Source organism: Polistes dominula, unplaced genomic scaffold, assembly GCF_049000335.1.
Source record: "Polistes dominula isolate Pdom_NZ unplaced genomic scaffold, Pdom_raw_medaka contig_73, whole genome shotgun sequence".
Classification (NCBI taxonomy): domain Eukaryota; kingdom Metazoa; phylum Arthropoda; class Insecta; order Hymenoptera; family Vespidae; genus Polistes; species Polistes dominula.
Window position 1 is genome coordinate 2,178,531 of NW_028300951.1, and position 20,235 is coordinate 2,198,765.

A 20,235-nucleotide genomic window follows, 5' to 3' on the forward strand; every position below is an offset into this window, starting at 1 on the left:
GATTATTTTATTTTATTTCTTTTTTTTTTTTTTTTTTTTACAGACATTGGTCAAACATTACTTTTTTATTTTAGTTTATTTTGGTTTATTTTATTTTTATTTTATTTTATTTTATTGTAGTTTATTTTTATTTTATTTTATTTTATTGTAGTTTATTTTATTTCTATTTTTTTTTTCTTTTTACAGACAATTTCTTTCATACATAAACTTTCTTACTTTGCATAAAGTATTAACATAATTTGAAATTAGTTAGATAGATAGATGAGATGATGCAACCATCATTATAGCCATTATTATATTTTTTTTATTTCTACTTACATTTGTAAGTAAAGAAAATTAAAACAACAAGAACAAAAGAAAAAAGGAAAAATTGTACATCTCATTACTAAATGAAAATCCTTTTTTTTTTCTTTTCGAGGATTTCAACGAACAGGTTAGATAAAAATGATCTGCTCCTGGGATAAGATAAGTCATGCTATATATGTATATGTTTCACGTTCAAGTAAAAGAGAGAGAGAGAGAGAGAGAGAGAAAGAAAGAAAAGAGAGGCAAGTTTTAATAAACTCGTTGAAATAAATGGAATATTCACAAATTGTTCAGATCCAAAAAGGGGATCTTCATCTGTGTGGTATCGATTCGAATAATTTTTCTACCTGAGAACATATTTTTAATTGGTCCCAAAGATACACTCGAAAACCATGGTGAGGTCTTAATTAGTGTCGAGTTTGATTCAGAAAGAACTTGGATTCATTTTTCTTTTTTTTCAGTTTTTTTTTTATTTCTTAAATTGCTCCACGTTTTTTTAACTCACGTGATTACCTGATTACGTAGTAAGTATATATATATATATATATATATATATATACATTCAACCTGTTGCGCGTGTTCAACTTGTAGAATACCCAGAGGGTTTAGGTCAATCTACAATATATGATTTTGTTAATTGTTTTAAAATATGAAAGGAAAAACCCTGACGTAACTCTAAAATAATCATACCAAAAACATAAAAAAATATTGTTGAAAAATATTTACAAATTTTGATGCAACCCTATGTAACTATGTTAAAAATTAAAAACCAAATTTCTTAACAAATACTCAGAGAAACCCTGACAAAATCCTAAAAAAAAGAACTCTGACGTAAACCTGTTAGTAGAAAAATTCGTAACTTTTTAACAAATAATTGCTGATAATAATAATTATTTAAAATTAAAACAATGAATATTAAAATAATTTGCAAATAACAAATTTGTACAACATTATATTAATATTTTATATTTAATATAACATATATCAATCATAGAATAAAATAATATCATTTAATAATTAAATTTATTATTATATTAATTATATTAAATACTTTATCTAAATAATTATGGAATGCAAATATAGAAAAATTAATTTAATAAATTATATTCTTCAAATCATTATTATATAACAATATCTCCTTAATATAGTTATAATATATATTTTAATCACATGGAATAAATTAATATTTAATAATTTAATTTATTAATTATATTAATATTATTAATTTGTTTTATTTGTGTTAAATTAAAAATTAATTTAACAAATTGCATTCACACATCATTACTGTATAACAATATCATTAATATAATATACATATACAAATATTTCAATCATAGAATAAAATAATATTATCATTTAATAATTACATTTATTATTATATGAATTATATTAAATACTTCATTTAAATAATAATCAAATGCAATATATAAAAATTAATGTAACAAATTCAATATTTCAAATAACGCAGTTAAAAATATTGAACATACTACTGACGGTATATGATGACCACGTATGAATCTGGTTGCGTTCCTTCGTGTATCCTGTTAACCAGTACTTATATATACATACATATATATATGTATATAAGTGTATATACATTTACAAAGAGTATTGCTTTCCTTTTGTCAGTTAAATCGAAGATGCGCGCCACGACACGTCCTCCAACGGCCTCGAGAGACAACGAACGACACATGCCTTCACACCGTGTGTTCCCATAGTCTCAGTCGACACTATGGGGAATACTCTATGGTGGTAGAAAGGAAGAAAAGAAGAAGAAGAAGAAGAAGAAGAAAAAAAATGCCGAAGTATCGTTAGCCGTCGTCCGTCTCGCTCGTACGTCCCGTACGCGGGACGCGTACGGTCATTGCTTAAACGCGCGTACGAAGCTCGTGCCTTTTCGTTTTCCTCCTTCCATTATTTTTATTTGTATTTTTATTTTCTTCTTCTTCTTCTTCTTTATTCGCTCGCGTATTTTGTCTCTTTTTTTTTCCTTCTTTTTCTTTCTCTTTCAATGTCCGAGGAAAACGAAGACGAGACGATGCTACTAGTAGTAGTAGCCCTTTCCTCGGATCGTCCGCGTCCTGCATGCGGTACCAACGACGACTTGATCTACGTGATCGGACTTTTGAATCAATTTCTACGAGGTTTCCGCTTCGAAAGGTCGACCGACCGACCGATCGACCATTCCCCCCTTGTCGGAGGGTTTGCTCAATGTTTCACGTTTCTTTTTTGAAGTGAAAACTTCTTTAGAATAGGAGTGATCTGAAAAGTAAATAAACGCGGTCGGTCAGGAAACGATGCTATGAAACGGAGCTATGAAACGGAGCTATGAAACGGCTGTTATACTAAATAATGAGAGAAAAAGAGACAAACATATAGGATTGAGCCAGCGAGAGAATGAAACGGAATGAATATAGCTATACAGTTGTTCCTATTCTCGGTCTTCTCTGTATGCTATGCTTCGTAGTTATCACTCCTGGTTGTATATGTGTGTGTTTGTGTGCGACTGCATACTACAAAGGGTGAACACGTATTCTTTCGATACTCGAAATGTTTGTAGGTAGGAGCGATAGAAGGGTAGAAGAATAAACAGAGATAAGCACGTAAGTCACAAGTATAAGGTTCAAACCAACCGACGGTCGAAGAAGGTGCGTGGTCTGTTTTTTTTTTTTTTTTTACCAAACGTGTCATTAATTTTCTATTTAAAAATGTTTCTATTTTATTGAATAATTATTATTCAATTATTTATTTCGCAAATATTTTAATTACCAACTATAAAATATATAGAATAAAATAATTGTATTGACTGCAATATTTTACAAAATAAAAAATCATTATCAGATACATCACAGAAAAAGAAGTAGACGACATTCTAGAATATTTTTCTCATAAATATCCAAAGACATGTTCTTTAATTATAACGTTTAGGCATTTAGGAAATTTATACCAATTTTTCAATAAAATAGAAAAATTTTTAAATAGAAGAAACTCGTTTACGAGGCTTGTTTACGAGACACTCTACGTAGCCTAATTAAAAATACCCTACGGACTTATCGGAAATTCGGAACTACCGACTATTCGACGGACTATTCGGAAATACCGAAAAAAGCTCACTACTTTTTGGAAAAAAACCTCATTACTTTTATCAACGTCGTTTTACAAAGGATTTTCAACAATTTTCTATTTCCCATATTTTATGAATGATTTTATAGAAAATTTACCTCTGTGTATTATTTTCTTAACAAAATATTTGTCATTGTGCCAGTGTCATTTGTTTCATACTCGAATCACATTTTCAATGATCCCCCTTTTTTGTTTTTTATTTTATTTGCTCTGGTATTAAATACCACAAGATAAAATAAAAAAAAAACACAGAAAAAAGTAAAGTAAAGAAAATAAGATGAGGATGATAAAAGTAAAGTAGAAAAGATGATCTGAAGGGAATCCATGGTGTGTAAAGTTAGCTCCGTTCCACTTCAACGTGGCGTTACGTTTCTCATCTCTCTCTCTCTCTCTCTCTCTCTCTCTCTTTTTCTCTATCTTTCTCTCTTTACATCTGTAGAACCAACAAACCCTTTTCTTCTTGAACCAACAACTTTTTTTGCAATCCTCTTACGGCGGATAACGCGGTTATACACGGTGGCTCATTCCTTTTCGTTCCCACCAACCATACTAAATGCACAAGTATAATAATAAATATATATATAATGTTATACAGGGTGATTCATCAACTATTGTAACTTAAATAACTCTGAAAGTATCATAGTAGCAGAAAAATGGATAAACAAAAAAGTTGCATGAAAAATTCACGACTATAATATGACATAAATATTGTTTTGTTAATTTAAATCAGTTTTGAAATTTATTTGTCAACTTTGTTAATCCTTTAAGTATTAAATACATTTTAACTAAAATGTTTTGTAGAAATGGAATAATTTATTATTAACACGTTTCGTGCCACGTGTGTACCACCGGTGGTACACACACTTACCATTAAACTTATTTATTTAATGTACTAAAAATATATGTTTATAACAAATTTAATTCTATAGAAAAATATTCCTATTAAAATATTATAAGCATAATATAAAATAAGGCACATAAGTTTGTTTAATTGTATTATATTTACAATAATTAATAATTACGTGTAATGATTGATTTTATTAAAGCAAATTTAAATGGCTTGAATGACAAGTCAGGTAAAATGGGCTTGGCACGGAACGTCTTAATCAAATTCTAATAATAAATTATATTTAATAATTAAAGTTTTTGTTATTTCATTAATTAATATAAACATTACATTATTTTACATTAATATTAACAAACATACACGTATATACGTCGATAGACTACACTTTGGTAAATTTTTACCAAACGCATATATTGCACTCTTAGCACTCTAAGAGTTTTAAATTAAATACAATGTTACATTTTAATACTTTTTTTCTTCAGATATGTTTTTTTAACAAATAGTTAACCATATTCTACATTAATCGTTCAAAAATTACGATCAAAGGTCATTCATATTTAACACGTTGTGTGTCACGTCAGTCATAAGTGACTGACACTGAACTTCCCATTGAGATTGTGTCAAACACATGTGCCTGACGTTCAGCTTTTCATTTTATCCCCCCCCCATGACCTGACAAAGATTTCTGTAAGAATTCATGTGAAGCTCAACGTGTTGTTAAATTACACATATTCCATGTAATTACGTGCAGTTCATTCGTTCTTCCAAGTTCGTGTTATGTCATAGAATAATACTGCAATTTACGTATTGCGAATAGTTGTCTGTCTCACTCACTCATTGTTCGCATTTACGAATGAATTTGTATGTGTCATGTATACGAACCCATATATATATATATATATATGTAGTCGGAGCTCATGAGAGAACGAAACCTGAACGAGGAAGTTTCTATCAATCCGATAGAAATTTCTACTCGTGTTTTACGTGATTAACATTCTTGATAGTTCAACTATATAATAATGTATGCCGACACTGTACTATGCATATATATATATATGTGTGTGTGTGTGTGTGTGTGTAATACTTAGTAGGCATAGTAACTTTAGGAGTGTTGAGACAACATTTTAATTTCTGGTTAAGTCGACACGTGACTAACCAAATCGTATTCGTTGTCAATAGGTGTCGTTTTTCTTGTCGATCACTTGAAAAATCATCACGACCTCCAACGGCCTTCCGATCTGCACTATTTTTTCAAACAGGTGTTGTTCATAGCTAAACAAGTGTCTCAAGAGTTTAACTATGAAAGAAAGAAAGACAGATAGATAGATAAATAGATAAATAGATAAATATCTGTTAATCGTGTAACCAATTTGAACTATATGTAATATAGTATTTTGTTGTGTTAGTTTTGTTGAGACAATTTTAGGCACGTGGCCTATATATACAAGGTGTTTCATAAATACATATGTCATGTACATATAAAAAAAAAATAACATTTTATCGAATAATAATTTTTTCTCCTTTTTTATTTTCTGTTTTTTTATTTTTTTATTTTATTGTAACTCTTTTTCAATATTTTTCATATTTTTTATTTTTAAGTGAAAAAAAAAAACCAAAGTATGGAAAAAAAGGAGAAGGAGGAAGGTCTCTCGTTTTGGTACTTTCGGCTTAACTTTTATTTGTTGTTTTGTTTTGTTTCTTTTATTTTATTTAACGGTTATACAGGAACTGTTTGATCGATGGGTTGTTCCGCGAAAACTGGGCTAAAAGTAAGCGTAAAGTACACGCACGCACGTAATATTACACACGCGTGCCATCGTGCAACGTTTTGAGAGTTTTATTCTCTTCTTCGTGGTTAATTGACATTCCGTAGGACGAACCAACGTGAAATTCATGAGAATAATTTTTTTATTATTTTCTTTTTCTTTTGTTTTTTTTTTTGGTTTTGTTTTTTTCCTTCCTCGTTCAAAAGACGAACACGCGCGATTTTTAAAAGTGGGCGGCAACAAAGTTGACCGTTAACGAAGTACTTGAAGCCACCGTTGGTTACCGCTACAATCTTTTACGTGTGAATTTAATACAAAAAAATAAGAATGAAGAAAATGAAGAGAAAGATAGAAAGAGAGAGAGAGAGAGAGAGAGAGAGAGAGAGAGAAGAGAAAAAAAATCATATGGGATAAAAATGCGAGTAACAACATCGTCTTATCAACGTTTGCTTTTTTTCATTTCGATTACAACGATGGGATACAAAATAAAAATAAAGGTTGGATATTTAAAGTATAATCTATCCTCCTCCCAACCCTCAACTCACACACGTTCCTCATATATATTATATACTATTACATTCTATATTTATATGTATATTAAATTATTACATTAATATTATTATTAATTACATTATACTATCACATTAATATATATATTAAATTAATATTATATATTATAAATTATAATTAATATTATTAATAAATTAAAAGTTAATATTATAAGTTAATAATATTATTATATTATAAATTAAATCTTATATATTATAATTAATATCTATATCTATATATATATATATATATATATATATTTTACTGTATATTTTACATATTTTGTGTTGTATCTCTTTCTAACTTATTGGATTAAATGTTAAATGCGTTAGAACGTTATTAAACCTTAGGAAGGACGAAGGAAACGCGTTGAGTAGAATTCTTGATCGAAGATAATAGGATAGGCGCGAGCCTCGATCTTCTCTCCTCTTGAAAGTACACGAGCTGTACGATGATGCAAAAGAAAAAGAAAAAGAAAAAGAAAAAAGAAAAAGAGAAAAAAAAGGGAAAGGAGAAGAAAATGACTATAGTACTCTCTTCTACCAGTCTTACTGGTTTGTTCGCGGTTCCTTGGCACGGATCGTCTCTTTACTTCGCGATAGCAGAAAACCAACCACCAGCCCCCCAGTTGTACGATCGAATTCGCGTGAACCAGGACGGTAACCGGATACACAAGAATTTTGATACGTGTCCGAAAATTTTCACCGTAACACGAAACGAATCGTAAAGATCGATTTAAAGAAAGAAAATATTAATTATATTTATTTTTTATATATTTTTTTTTTTTTTTTTTTATGTTAGGGTCAACTACACACACACACACACACACAAAAGTTCGTACGTTTTTTATATTTATTTATATTTATTAATATTTGTAAAGTAAATTTTAGAAAAATAATAAATTATGCAGCTTTCAAAGTAAAACTTTAAGACAATAAATGCAATTAAATTTTGTTTCTAAATATTATTTTTTTATTTTCTATATTTTATGTTAGGGTTAACCACACACACAAAAGTTCGTACTTTATTTTTATTTATTTATTTATTTATTTATTTATTTATATTTTCAATATAAATTTTATAAAAACAATGCAGTTTTAAAGTAATATTTTAGGACAATAAATGCACCAAATTTTGCTTCTACTAAATATTATTTTTTATATTTTATATTTTATGTTAGCATGTATTAAACAAAAATTCGTACGTTTATTTATTTATTTATTTATTTATTTATTTATTTATTAATATTTTCAAAATAAATTTTACAAAAAAACAATGCACATTATGCATATTTTCAACAAAATATAATATATAATATAATTATTTTGTATCTTGTAATGATTTTAAAAGAAGATTGGTTATTAGTGATATAAGATTTGCCGCGAAAAGCAGTTGGTACCTTGTTATCCTGGACTCATCCTCTTTTCTCGGTATAATTATATTATATAGCTTTGCTCCGGTGTTCAATCGAGACGAAGTAATTTTTCCTACTACGAAAATTACTGCGGTACAAGTTCATTATCTTCGTGAGAAACAATTCGTACAAAGAAATTACGAATAATAATGTTCCATTGAACTATTCAACTATCGGCCTGTGTGTTAAACAAAAAGAAAGAAAAAGAATAACAAAACTGTTCTTTTTTTTTTTTTTTTTTTTTTTTTACAAGAAAACATATAAGAAAACTAATCAATATTTTAAATAACAAATATCACAATTTTCAATGAGACGATTTAAAAATACTGGCAAATTTTGTACGATTTTTTGATAAAAATTTCAATTACTTGTTTCTTTTCAGTTAGTAGTTTCCATTAACATAAATTCCCATTCAAAATTATTCCTCATATATATGTATATATATATAGATAGGTGTTATTTATAGTATCCTACTAGTCGTATATTATTTCAATGTGGTCGTAATTTCAATCGTTGCAGTTTCGATTCCATTCAAAGTCTAATTATCGAACCACGAAAAGGAAGAGACCTAAAAAGGGGCGTGGCTTTTGCGGTGATGTAATGTGGCTGTTAGATATATAGAAAATCGACGATGCGTGACCGCAAACGACACTTCTACGTAACGTTCTCACCCTTATCGATTGATATACCTCAACCGTATAATATCATCTTTTTTTTTATAATTCTTAGTCTTCTAATATTTAATTAAAAAAAAAAAAAAAGAATTTTGTTTCTATTTTTTTGAAATTATTGCAACTTAACGTGTTTAGGTTGATACGTATTTATTTTACAAATAATTCAAAAGCACTCTTTCTAAAAAATTATATAATAATTTTTATGCAATTTTCAATGAACGTATAAGAAATATAAATTGATTTGATTATTTATTTGATAGAAAAAAATTTGATAAATGTATGAAAATCTTTGATGATTAATTTGACAAGTATGTTAATCGAATGTAATTTCAAAATACTTATGGGAACACATCAAACCAATAATTGATACCAAAATTATTATTCGTTGATTATTTTTTTTTTTTAGATGTCACCTATATATCCAATTTAATTATTTATTTATCATAATTATTATTTATCAATTTATAATTGATACCAAAATTACTATTTGTTGATTATTTTTTCAAGATGTCACCTATATATCCAATTTAATTATTTTATAATTATTTTATCATAAAATCAATTACCAACTCTATCACAAATTTCGATTACTAACCAATACAATAATATTACAAAATTTATGTTAAAACATATTAATATATCCAATACTTTTACATATAGGAAATATAAAAAAAAAAAAAAGTACAATTAAAAATATATATTAAAAAAAAAAAAATCCATCACCAAACACCATAATAGTTTGATAAAACTATAACAAAAATATCAACAAAATATAAAATTATCTTCTCTCATTTAAATTAAAAAAAAAAAAAAGTCATTTGAGTCCCATGAGAAAAGTAAAAAAAAAAAAAAAAAATAAGAATAAAAATAAAAAATAAAAACAAAAAAGACAGAAGAAAACGGATTTGGCGGGAGGACGCATTTAAAGGTCGTTCTTCCACGTGCAACACAACGACGACAACGTCTCCTCGAGTATTTCCACTAAAGCGAGTGAACAAGCAAGCGAGCAAACGAGAAAGAAAGAAAAAGAAGCACAGAATGAGAGAGAGAGTGAGAGAGAGAGTGAGAGAGAGAGAGAGAAGAAGAAGAAGAAGGGCACGGGTTGGACGCGTGGATGTGGAACACGAGCCGCCGCCACCGTCGTTGCTCGAGATAGAAAGAGATGGGTAGTATAGCGTAATGCTTGGTGTGCCGGAGTGACGTCACGTCCGGCGTGAGGGCAACGAGTGTGGGAACCGGCGGCAGGTGCGCGCGTCCGAGAGTCAGAGAGGGCCCACAACAACTACGACGACGCGACCCAACAACCATTCGTAGGAGGAGTGAGTGAGAAGAGTAGGAGGGAGGGAAGATTGAGGGGGGAGGATTGAGGATGAGAAGAAGAAGAAGAAGAAAAAGAAGATAAGGAGAGGGGAGGGGGGACGAAGGGAAGGATTGGCTGGACCCTGGGGTGGTGAACTTGCGCGCGCGCGAGCAAGCGCAAGTAAGCGAGCACGAGTGTGGGCTCGGCCCTAGTGGGGGCAGGGAGGAAACTAAAGGGTCGAGTATCTATGGTAAGGGACGAAGGGTGGTTAGAAGGGGAGCAAAGGCATCGGCAAAAAGTGGAAGCAGTGCGCTGTACATACCGCCACGTTCTTCGCGCACGCCACGTATACTTACACATATACATACATACATACATACATATGTGTTATGTATGTATGGAAGAAGAACCGAGTTTTGCCTCCGCGTCACGCACACGTCGTCAACGGTGGTGGACGGATGGACGGACGGACAGACGGACGGACAGACGGACACACGCGCCTTTTCTAAGTGCGTGTCCCCGACACTTTCCTCCTCACCTTACCTTACCTCACCTCACCTCATCTCACCTCTTGCCATACTTTGTTTCTCTTTTCTTTTCTATTACTATCTTGTAGATTCCTATCTCTTATCTATTTCTATTTGTTACAATGTTATATATTGTTTATAATTTTTTTGTTTTGTTTTTATTGGTTTTTGCTTTTTTTTTAGAGTTTTTTTTTTTTTTATTTTAAAAAATTATTTATATTATTTGATAAAGTTTATTATTATCCGAAGTGTTATTGTTTTGTGATAATATTTATGCAAAAATTTATTTAAATTATTTGATAAAGTTTATTATTATCGTGGTATATTATTTTTGATAATATTTATGCAAAAATGATAGACCATGCACGTTTAGGATGTTTATACGTTTGGAAGTGGTTTTAGTGGTGGTGGCGGTGGTGGTAAAGTGGGTGGTAAAGTTTACCATTTTGCAATTTTCCATGGAAATTTTTATTAAACAAATAAATACCGAACTATGTAATCAACGTTGTAGAAATTTTCTAGGTTAACTTGGTGGTTATATTAGAATCTGTCTTTTTTTTTCTGTATTTTTTTTTTTTTAAAATCTCCAAAAGTACTTTACAGATTGTTTTGAAATTTTGACACAACGTTGCATTAGCATACACCTAAAAGTTCCAATTACATTAATTTATTGATAAAATAATTAATTAATTTAAAAAAAAAAAACAAACAAAGAAAAAGATACAGATAACTCCAGCACCATCTGTCGGCCATAGATTTCGATGAAAGCGCGGGAATATTTTAACATAACCTAACTTTTATCAATACGAAACGTCATATTTTGACTCACATGAGCCACAGTAACACGTGACAGAGCTCAACTAATTATTTTATACAAAATAAAAAAACCCATAAGTGTTACAATATACATGCATGTATTTTTACATAGGTAAACACACACACACACACACATACACACATATATTTATTTCGTAGTAGTTGTTTGTACGACCTCGAAACGTATTCACGTTGCAGCTGCAATAGTAGCTTTTTCATTCGCGAAATGTTTACGATAATTGTATTCGTTCCTTCTTTTTCATTTTTCCTCCCTTCCCTCTTTATCCCCCCCCCACCCTACCCCCCTCTTTCCCTCTCTTATTATAAAAGAAGATAAGCACATTGGTTGGTTGATGTCCTATGTATTTTAACAAGACACTTGTCACAACAATCTTCTTGGTTTCAATTTCTTTGCGGCAAAAATAAAATTCAAAGACGTGGAGAAAGAGTGGGGGTAGAACAGAAGAAGGGTGGGGGTGGTAAATATAGAAAATTTATAATCAACAAAAGCATTTAACAAATCATCACTCGTATTTTTTTTTTTTTTTGAAGTATTCATGAACAAAATTATCTTTATTGTGTATCTTGTTACGTTTTTAAACACACACACACACGGACACACACATTCATTCTTTTTCTTTTTATTATGTTTGTATTTCTTACTTACTCTCAGGTGATTTCTTACACAGGTACGTATTTAAAGATACGAGTTGTAATCTCGATGGCGAATCGATATCTTCGTAACTGAAAAGAAACATAGGTAAAAGAGAATTATAGTAATGTACATACATTTATGCGAATTTACTTACTTCGGAGGGGAGGAGGGAGAAAGAGGGAGAGATGGAGAAAGAAGGAGAGAGAGGATGATCTTGTGAAAGGAATATAAAAACTGAAAGGACGCGAGCGAGGGTGTATAAATAAATAAGAAATGTAAACGGCCGGAGGTCATCGCAAACTTAAATCTCCAACTTTTTTTTTTCTCGGTTTCTTTTTTTGTTTCTTTTTATATATCTTTCTCCTCTCTCTCTCTCTCTCTTTTTCTCTCTCATTCTGTGTCTTTTACTTTCTTTAGTTTCCTTCCTTGAAATTTTATCCTACTTTAGCCGGATATCGTTTACGCATAAATTATCTTTTCAGGATTTACGAACCCTTCCGATCGTACATTTTTTTTTCTTGTTTTTATTTTTTTTATTTTTTATTATTACTACTACAACTACTAAGGAGAATTATGTTTCTTAGGTAGTGTGTGTTTATTTTTTTTAATTTTTTTTTTGAAGGGAACAAAAAATAAATGTAAAGAAGGAAGAAGAGTTTTATTAGTAAGATCTCACCCCTTCTATTGTTTTTGATTTAAATTATATAAAAGAAAAATAAGAGAGTAACAAAACTTTACAAATGTATGTCAGGAAGTTTCGTGTATAATATAGTCATTTTTTATATTAAAAAAAAAAAAAAAAAAAAATGATGTGATATTTTAAATAATATTTAAACAATAATTCTTGTATAAGTTGTCCCAAAATTATCCAACAAATCTAAAAAAATTTCAATTAACATATTGAATCATCAGTTAATCATCAATTAACAATAATTACTTTGTAATATGTGTGTTAATATTATTATTATTATTATTATTATATTAAAATATTGTATTAATATAATACTATGAAAATAATTATAAATAAAAAATATAAATGAGATATTAATATTAATATATTAATATTATGATAATACATAGAAATAAAAAATATAAATGATACTAATATTAATGTATTAATAATTATTATAATTTAAATTAAAAAAATTATTAAAAAAAATACTTAATAAAATATTTCTCAAGTTCAAGATAATAATCTGTTATTAATTTAAAAATAGATACAAACAAAAGTATCTTAAAATGATTTACTACTATTAACACAATAATTCTACAAATTTAACAACGTCTCTGTAAAACATTACTTTACATATACACACGCATATTTAGAAATGTATAGAATTTATAATTGAACGTTTCACGTTAAGAGACACTTTTAATGTATGTAGGATAAATTTTGTTATTAACATAGGAAGTAGATGAAAGGAAAATCATAATTTTGGTATTTTGGTATTTTTAAAAAATAATTTTTTGTTAACTTTGAAAGTGCCACCACCAACCATAATCTCTCGCGTATTGTTGGGGAGCCTGTAATCACGAACTTATAATAATGCGGTATCTTCTCTCCTGGAACTGGACTGTAACGACCCGAAATTATAACCGATATCAATTTTATATTTACGACGGTACGTTGTGCACGCCCGGCACACCTGTTCGAAACTATATTTATAATACCTCGTAACGTTTCAAGTCTCATACATATAATATATATATATATATATAAAGACAAGTTTGAAGTAATAACAAAAAAAGAAAAAAATAAATAAATAATTCAAATTAAAACGAAACAACTAACCCCCAACCTCCACCACACCCCACCCCATTCAAGTCAACAAAATAATGAAAAAATTAAAAACATTTAGGGGTGTTCTTGGATTACATTTGCAACCAACCAACCACTGATTTTCCATAGTATTTGGAATATATAATAAAATATTTATTAATAATCGAAATTAAAACAAAACACCTAACAACAATCACACCCCACACAAGTCAACAAAACCAAAAAAAAAATCAAATACACCAAGTGGTGTTCTTGGATTGCATTTGCAACCAACCAACCACCGATTTTCTATAATATTTAGAATATATAATTAAATATTAGATAAAAATCGACATTAATATAAAATACCTAACCTCCATCACAACTAGTAAATAAAACAAAACCCAAAAAAAATTAAAAACATTTAGGGGTGTTCCTGGATTGCATGTGCAACTAACCAACCATCGATTTTCAATAGTATTTGGAATATATAATCAAAATTGAAACATAACACCTAACCCTCAACCCCTACTAAACTCCACTTTACCCCACTTAGTCAATAAAACCAAAAAAAGAATCAAAAACACCAAGGAGTTTCTAATTCTATGTGCAACCAACCCAAATACTGATTTTCAATAGTATTTGGAATATATAATCAAAATTAAAACATAACAACACCTAACCCTCAACCCTCACCAAACTCCACCTTACCCCACCTAGTCAACAAAACTAAAAAAAAAAAAAAATCAAAAACACCAAGGGGTGTTCCTGGATTACATGTGCAACCAAACCAACCACCGATTTTCCATACTATTTAGTTGCTTTCCGGTTGAAGTGAATATTTCGATGGTGTTACTTTGATGTTGTTTAAGGTGTAATTACGTCGTTCGGGGTTTTAATTGAAAGAAACGTCTACCATAACTGGAACCATAACTGGAAATAATGCAGCAAAATAAAGATCCTACCCGGTGGATATAATTTTGTACGTTTCGTGTCCGAAGAAATGTGTAATGAGTATTACATACATATATTCATATATAGATATGCATTTTTGTGTATGTGAACATATATATATGTATGTAATATATGCACACGTTGAAATGATTATTATAAAAGTTAAAAATCGTGTCCGCCCGAAGGACTTAAATAAGTATTCACGTTGTTTCATTTTTTTTCTTTTTTTTATGCATGTATGTATGTATGTATATATGTATGTACAATGTATATACTTATATGTACATATTTAATATTGTTCGAACGTCAGAGGGAAAATGATGTTTTTCGTAATATTATTAAAACACCACAATGTAATTTTGGTCTGACACTAAATACGTTATTTAAATGTTTAATAAATACTATCATTTGTGGTTAATTTTTGTATCAATAATTTCATAATATTGGTTTACATATTGTTATTTTATAAATTATACATAACGACGAATCATTACGAGAGATTGAAATTAAAATTTTTTTTTTCTTTAACATTTTGTTGTTTCATATGTTTTTTGAAAAAATAAAATGAAAATGTATAAGTGTTTTATGATTAAATTATTAGAAATTAAATTGTAAATGTTGGTTTATCTTAAATTAAAATTTGAATATATTAAATCTTTAAATATTATTTTGTTGTTTTTTTTTTTTTTTAGTTGTACAATATTAAATACTTTAACTTATTACTTGTCTAATTACGAAAATGCAATAACAGAATTAAATTAAATTAAATTAAATTAAATTAAGTTAAATTAAGTGTAGGATATTCGTAGTAACCAAATAGAAGTATTTTAGTGTACCAATAATATAATATTAATATTAATATATATTATAATATTAAAGAATATATTATTAAATTATAATATATATTAATTATAATTTTATTATTATTATATTATATAATAATTATTATAATATATTATAATTATACTAATTATATATAATATTGTACACTATATTATTATATAGTATAATATTCTATTAATATATTTATATTATTAATAATATTAATTAACTAATATTAATATTAATATTATAATAATATAGTATAATATTATAATATATTGTAGTATTATTATATAAGTATATTAAATTAATTGCATAATAATATTAATACAAAACCAAATAGAACTATTTTTACAACAATTATTTCTATTTTTTTTTTATTTAAATATAAAAATTATTTTATATCATTAATTATTAATTTAAAATTAAAATAGGGAACACTTTTATTATTTTTTATAATGCACCAGTTGTACCATCTCTTATAATTTTAACGAATATATTTTATTCTAAAGTTGCAGTAATTAAAAAAAAAAAAAAAAAAAAACACACACACACATTTCACACAAAATGCGGCTCATAAAAAGACCATTGACGAGTAATGGGGTTTAGAAAAAAAAAATGGATTGTCTTTTTCTTTTTCCATACAATTGCATACTTTAAAATTTTGTTGGGGTGTGTGGGGGAGGAGGGTGGGTGCAAGCAAATAAAAAAAAAAATAAACGAATAATAAAGAAAATTTGTTTTATGCAGAAAAGATGAAGAAAAATTGAGATGTTATAAAAGGTGAATAAAACAAGGGGAAGAATAAAAAAGAAAAATAAAAAGAGAAGGATAAGAAGAAGAAGAAGAATAAAGAGAAGAAGGATGAAAGTAACGGCGAGGATGGACGTAACGAATTTCGTAGCAATTTCACTGCAATTTGCAGCGGTGTGTGTCGGGATCCTTTGATGAACGATGCGCTTTTCTCGGACACGTTCCTCTTATTCTTCCCGTTCTCTCTCTCTCTCTCTCTCTCTCTCTCTCTTTCTCTCTTTCTTTATAAACCTTCCTTCTCACTTATTTATCTCTCTTTTTCTCGCGCTTTTACGCGCGGTTGCATAAACGTGTCGGGTTTATAGTTTCCTTCAATACCATCACCACCACCACCACCAACATCATCATCATCATCAACAACTATCACAACTATCATCATCAACGTGTTCATTTCTCACGATTTTGTTTCAACCTAGCGGTTATATCCATGAGAATGGAAAAATCACTGCGATTTTGTCTTTTCTAACATTGGTAAGACTTATCTTTCTCAACTTTTTTTTTTTTTTTTTTTTTTTTTTTGAAATATTTTCGTGAAAAATATTAAAGGTCAATTTTTTTCTTTTTTTTTTTTTTTGGTTTCATTGTTAAATTGAAATGAAAGTAATACGTTCATTTAATTGGTTATTATTTTAAAATTAAGATCAATAATAAATAAATTCAAAATCAAATTCAAAGTATGTTAATTTAATGTTGTTAATGATAACGTTTCTTTCCTTTTTGTTTTTTTTTTTTTTAAATAATTAAGTTACAAATATAATTAATTTCAATTTGATAGGTTTCATTGAAAATTCGAGGTACATTAATCCAATATAAAAATATTTCAAATTCAAAATTAATAATAAATAAATTCAAAATCAAATTCAAAGTACATCAATATTGTGAATGATAACGTTTCTTTCCTTTTTGTTTTGTTTAAACATTTCAGTTAAAAATATAATAAATTTCAATTTGATAGGTTTCATTGAAAATTCGAGGTACATTAATCCAATATAAAAATATTTTAAATTCAAAATTAATAATAAATAAATTCAAAATCAAATTCAAAGTACATCAATATTGTGAATGATAACGTTTCTTTCCTTTTTGTTTTGTTTAAACATTTAAGTTAAAAATATAATAAATTTCAATTTGATAGGTTTCATTGAAAATTCGAGGTACATTAATCCAATATAAAAATATTTTAAATTCAAAATTAATAATAAATAAATTCAAAATCAAATTCAAAGTACATCAATATTGTGAATGATAACGTTGGTTTCTTTCTCTTTTTTCTAAACATTTCAGTTAAAAATATAATAAATTTTAATTTGATAGGTTTCATTGAAAATTCCAAGTATATTAATTCAATATAAAAATATTTTAAATTGAAAATCAATTTCGAGATATGTTAATTCAAAAATTACAATTACTTAATATGTTTATCAGACATATTGTTTTATATCTTTTATGCAAAAAAAAAAAAAATTAAAAAGGAATATAAATCATGAATAAAATACATAAATTAATAATTAATAAATTATCGATCAATCAAAAACGTCAAACAGATTTAATCTTTGAAAATAAAACAAAATGTTAACCGGTATTGCACAATTATCCTTAAAGTAATAATTTTCAATAATAAAAAAAAAAAAAAAACAAAAAAAAAATAAACAGGATAAATTTTTTTATAAGATAAATCACAACAATCATATAATTAAAAAATTAATCAACGTCAACGTTGAAAACAAACTACCATCCAACCTCCCCATTCCACCCCATAAATCTAATCGAAAGAAATCATACATTTAAATACCTCGAATACTTTTACAATTATACCTTAAAAAGAAATCATGTTTTTTTTTTTTTTTTTATCAATTAAATCAATAACAATTATATAATTATCAGACAATCAACATCACCATGAGAATATACACCTCTACCTCTCACCGCCCCCCCCCCCATCTACTCCCCATAAATCTAATCGAAAGAAATCAAAATTATATCTCGTACTGTAATTATCCCTTTTTTAGAGAAAATAATTGTGATTTTATTTTTGTTTTTGTTTTTTTTTTTAAATCAATCGGCATTTAATTGTCAATCAAGATTGTTGAATCTCCAACCCCAACCCCAACCCCATAAATCTAATCCCATAAATGATTGAACTTACAATACGTGGTTTTTGTTTAGTTTAATTATCAATCAAGTGTGTTGTATCCTCAACCCCAACCTCCTCAACCCCATAAATCTAATCCCATAAATGATTGAACTTACAATACGTGAGTTTTGTTTTGTTTTTGTAGTTTTTGTTTGTTAATCGTCATTTATCTTCATCCCTTTCTATCTGAAAATGTTCTTTGAATCTTCATAGAAAAGGACAAACACAATTTCAACAGTTTCTTCTTCACGATGTTCGAGAAGCAATGGGGGTGAAACAGGGTGGGGGATGAAAAAGTGGTAATTGGTGGTAGTTAGTGCGAAAGTAGTTTTAGTAGTAGTGTATCGAGTATGCAATGTTGTACTTGACTACTCTTCTGCATAACTACATCCAATTAAGGATACGAGCATTCCGTGTTATCTGTCCCTTCGTATGGTCTTTCGTAAGGGACCGCCATGATACTAACTCTGTGTTACTGTAAGTATACACAAGTATGTATATGTTGTATGTATTACATAGTATTAATCCTTAAATGGTATCCACGAAGTTCCACGAACAATCCTTTGAACAAACTTTTAACAAATTGTTTTTATCCTTTCATTCATTTTATTGTAAATATTTTCTTTGAAAAAAAATATACAACCAGTATAATTATAATCGTTTGATAAGATTACAATTGTATTAACATTTATAGAAGTAGTGTTTTAACTTGTAAAATCAACTATGATTGAAGTAACATTGATTTTTATCAAATAATGTTAGTTAAGTAATTTTTGTTAAAAAAATTAATTTTAATATTAAAATCACATTTGATATCAATTATAATATATATATATATTATATTATTTATATTGTAAAATTTATTTTTAGTATTATATATTTTACTTATATTATTTATTTTATTATTTAATTATATTGTTATAATATATATATATATATATATATATATATATATATATATATATTACATTAATTGTTATGTGTATATTAATTTAATTTATTTATACTATATATTTATAAAATAATATATATTAATTTTAATTTAATTAATTTAAATAAATTTTGTTATAATAAAATATTTAATTTTAATTTATATAATTTTAATAAATTTATATAATAAATATATTTAATTTTAATTTAATTAATTTAAATTTAATTCACCTAATTTGAATTAATTGAAATAAATTTTTGTATAATAAAATATTTAATTTTAATTTATATAATTTAAATAAATATATATATATATAATAAATATATTTAATTTAAATTTAATTTATACCTAATTCTAATTAATTTATATAACAAATTTAATTAATTTAATTTACTTACTATATTTTTAATTTATATATAAATAATGAACAATATTTTATTTTATTTTATTAAAATACTTACAATTTTTGATTTGTTATTAATATATTAATTAAAATTAAATATCATTATATCCTAAATATAAAAATATAATATTAAATGTATGACTGGTAAGAGTACCTAATATATGTATTGGAACAGAATAAGTAAGGGAAGAAAAAGAAATAGAAAAGAGAAAAAAAAACGAAGAAGAAGAAGAAGAAGAAGAAGAAGTTAAAAAGAAGAAAAATATGTTGACTTTTGAAGAATGTTAAAAGCTTTAGGGTTATGGATAGGATAAGTAGCATTATACGGGTAGAATCGTGAAAGAAAAGCAAATTCTTCTTCGAATGTAATTACGCATAGTCCCAAGAGTCATTTCGAAGGATACGAGAGAGAAACTTCCACCTGTTCATCTATACGCGACAC

General features: G+C 27.5%; 2 protein-coding genes across 8 annotated transcripts in view; one reads left to right on the top strand and one right to left on the bottom strand.

Annotated features, from left to right (window-relative positions):
* LOC107063834 (uncharacterized) overlaps positions 1-20,235 on the top strand; it is a 192,653-nt gene that overhangs the window by 28,174 nt on the left and 144,244 nt on the right.
* The window catches only part of LOC107063959 (tubulin monoglutamylase TTLL4), a 184,978-nt gene that overhangs the window by 23,733 nt on the left and 141,010 nt on the right, over positions 1-20,235 (bottom strand). For all 7 annotated transcript variants that reach the window (XM_089172306.1, XM_089172302.1, XM_089172304.1 and 4 more), the window contains one exon: positions 11,990-12,066. The gene's annotated coding sequence lies outside the window, so the exon portion shown is untranslated. The remainder of the gene's footprint in view (positions 1-11,989; positions 12,067-20,235) is intronic.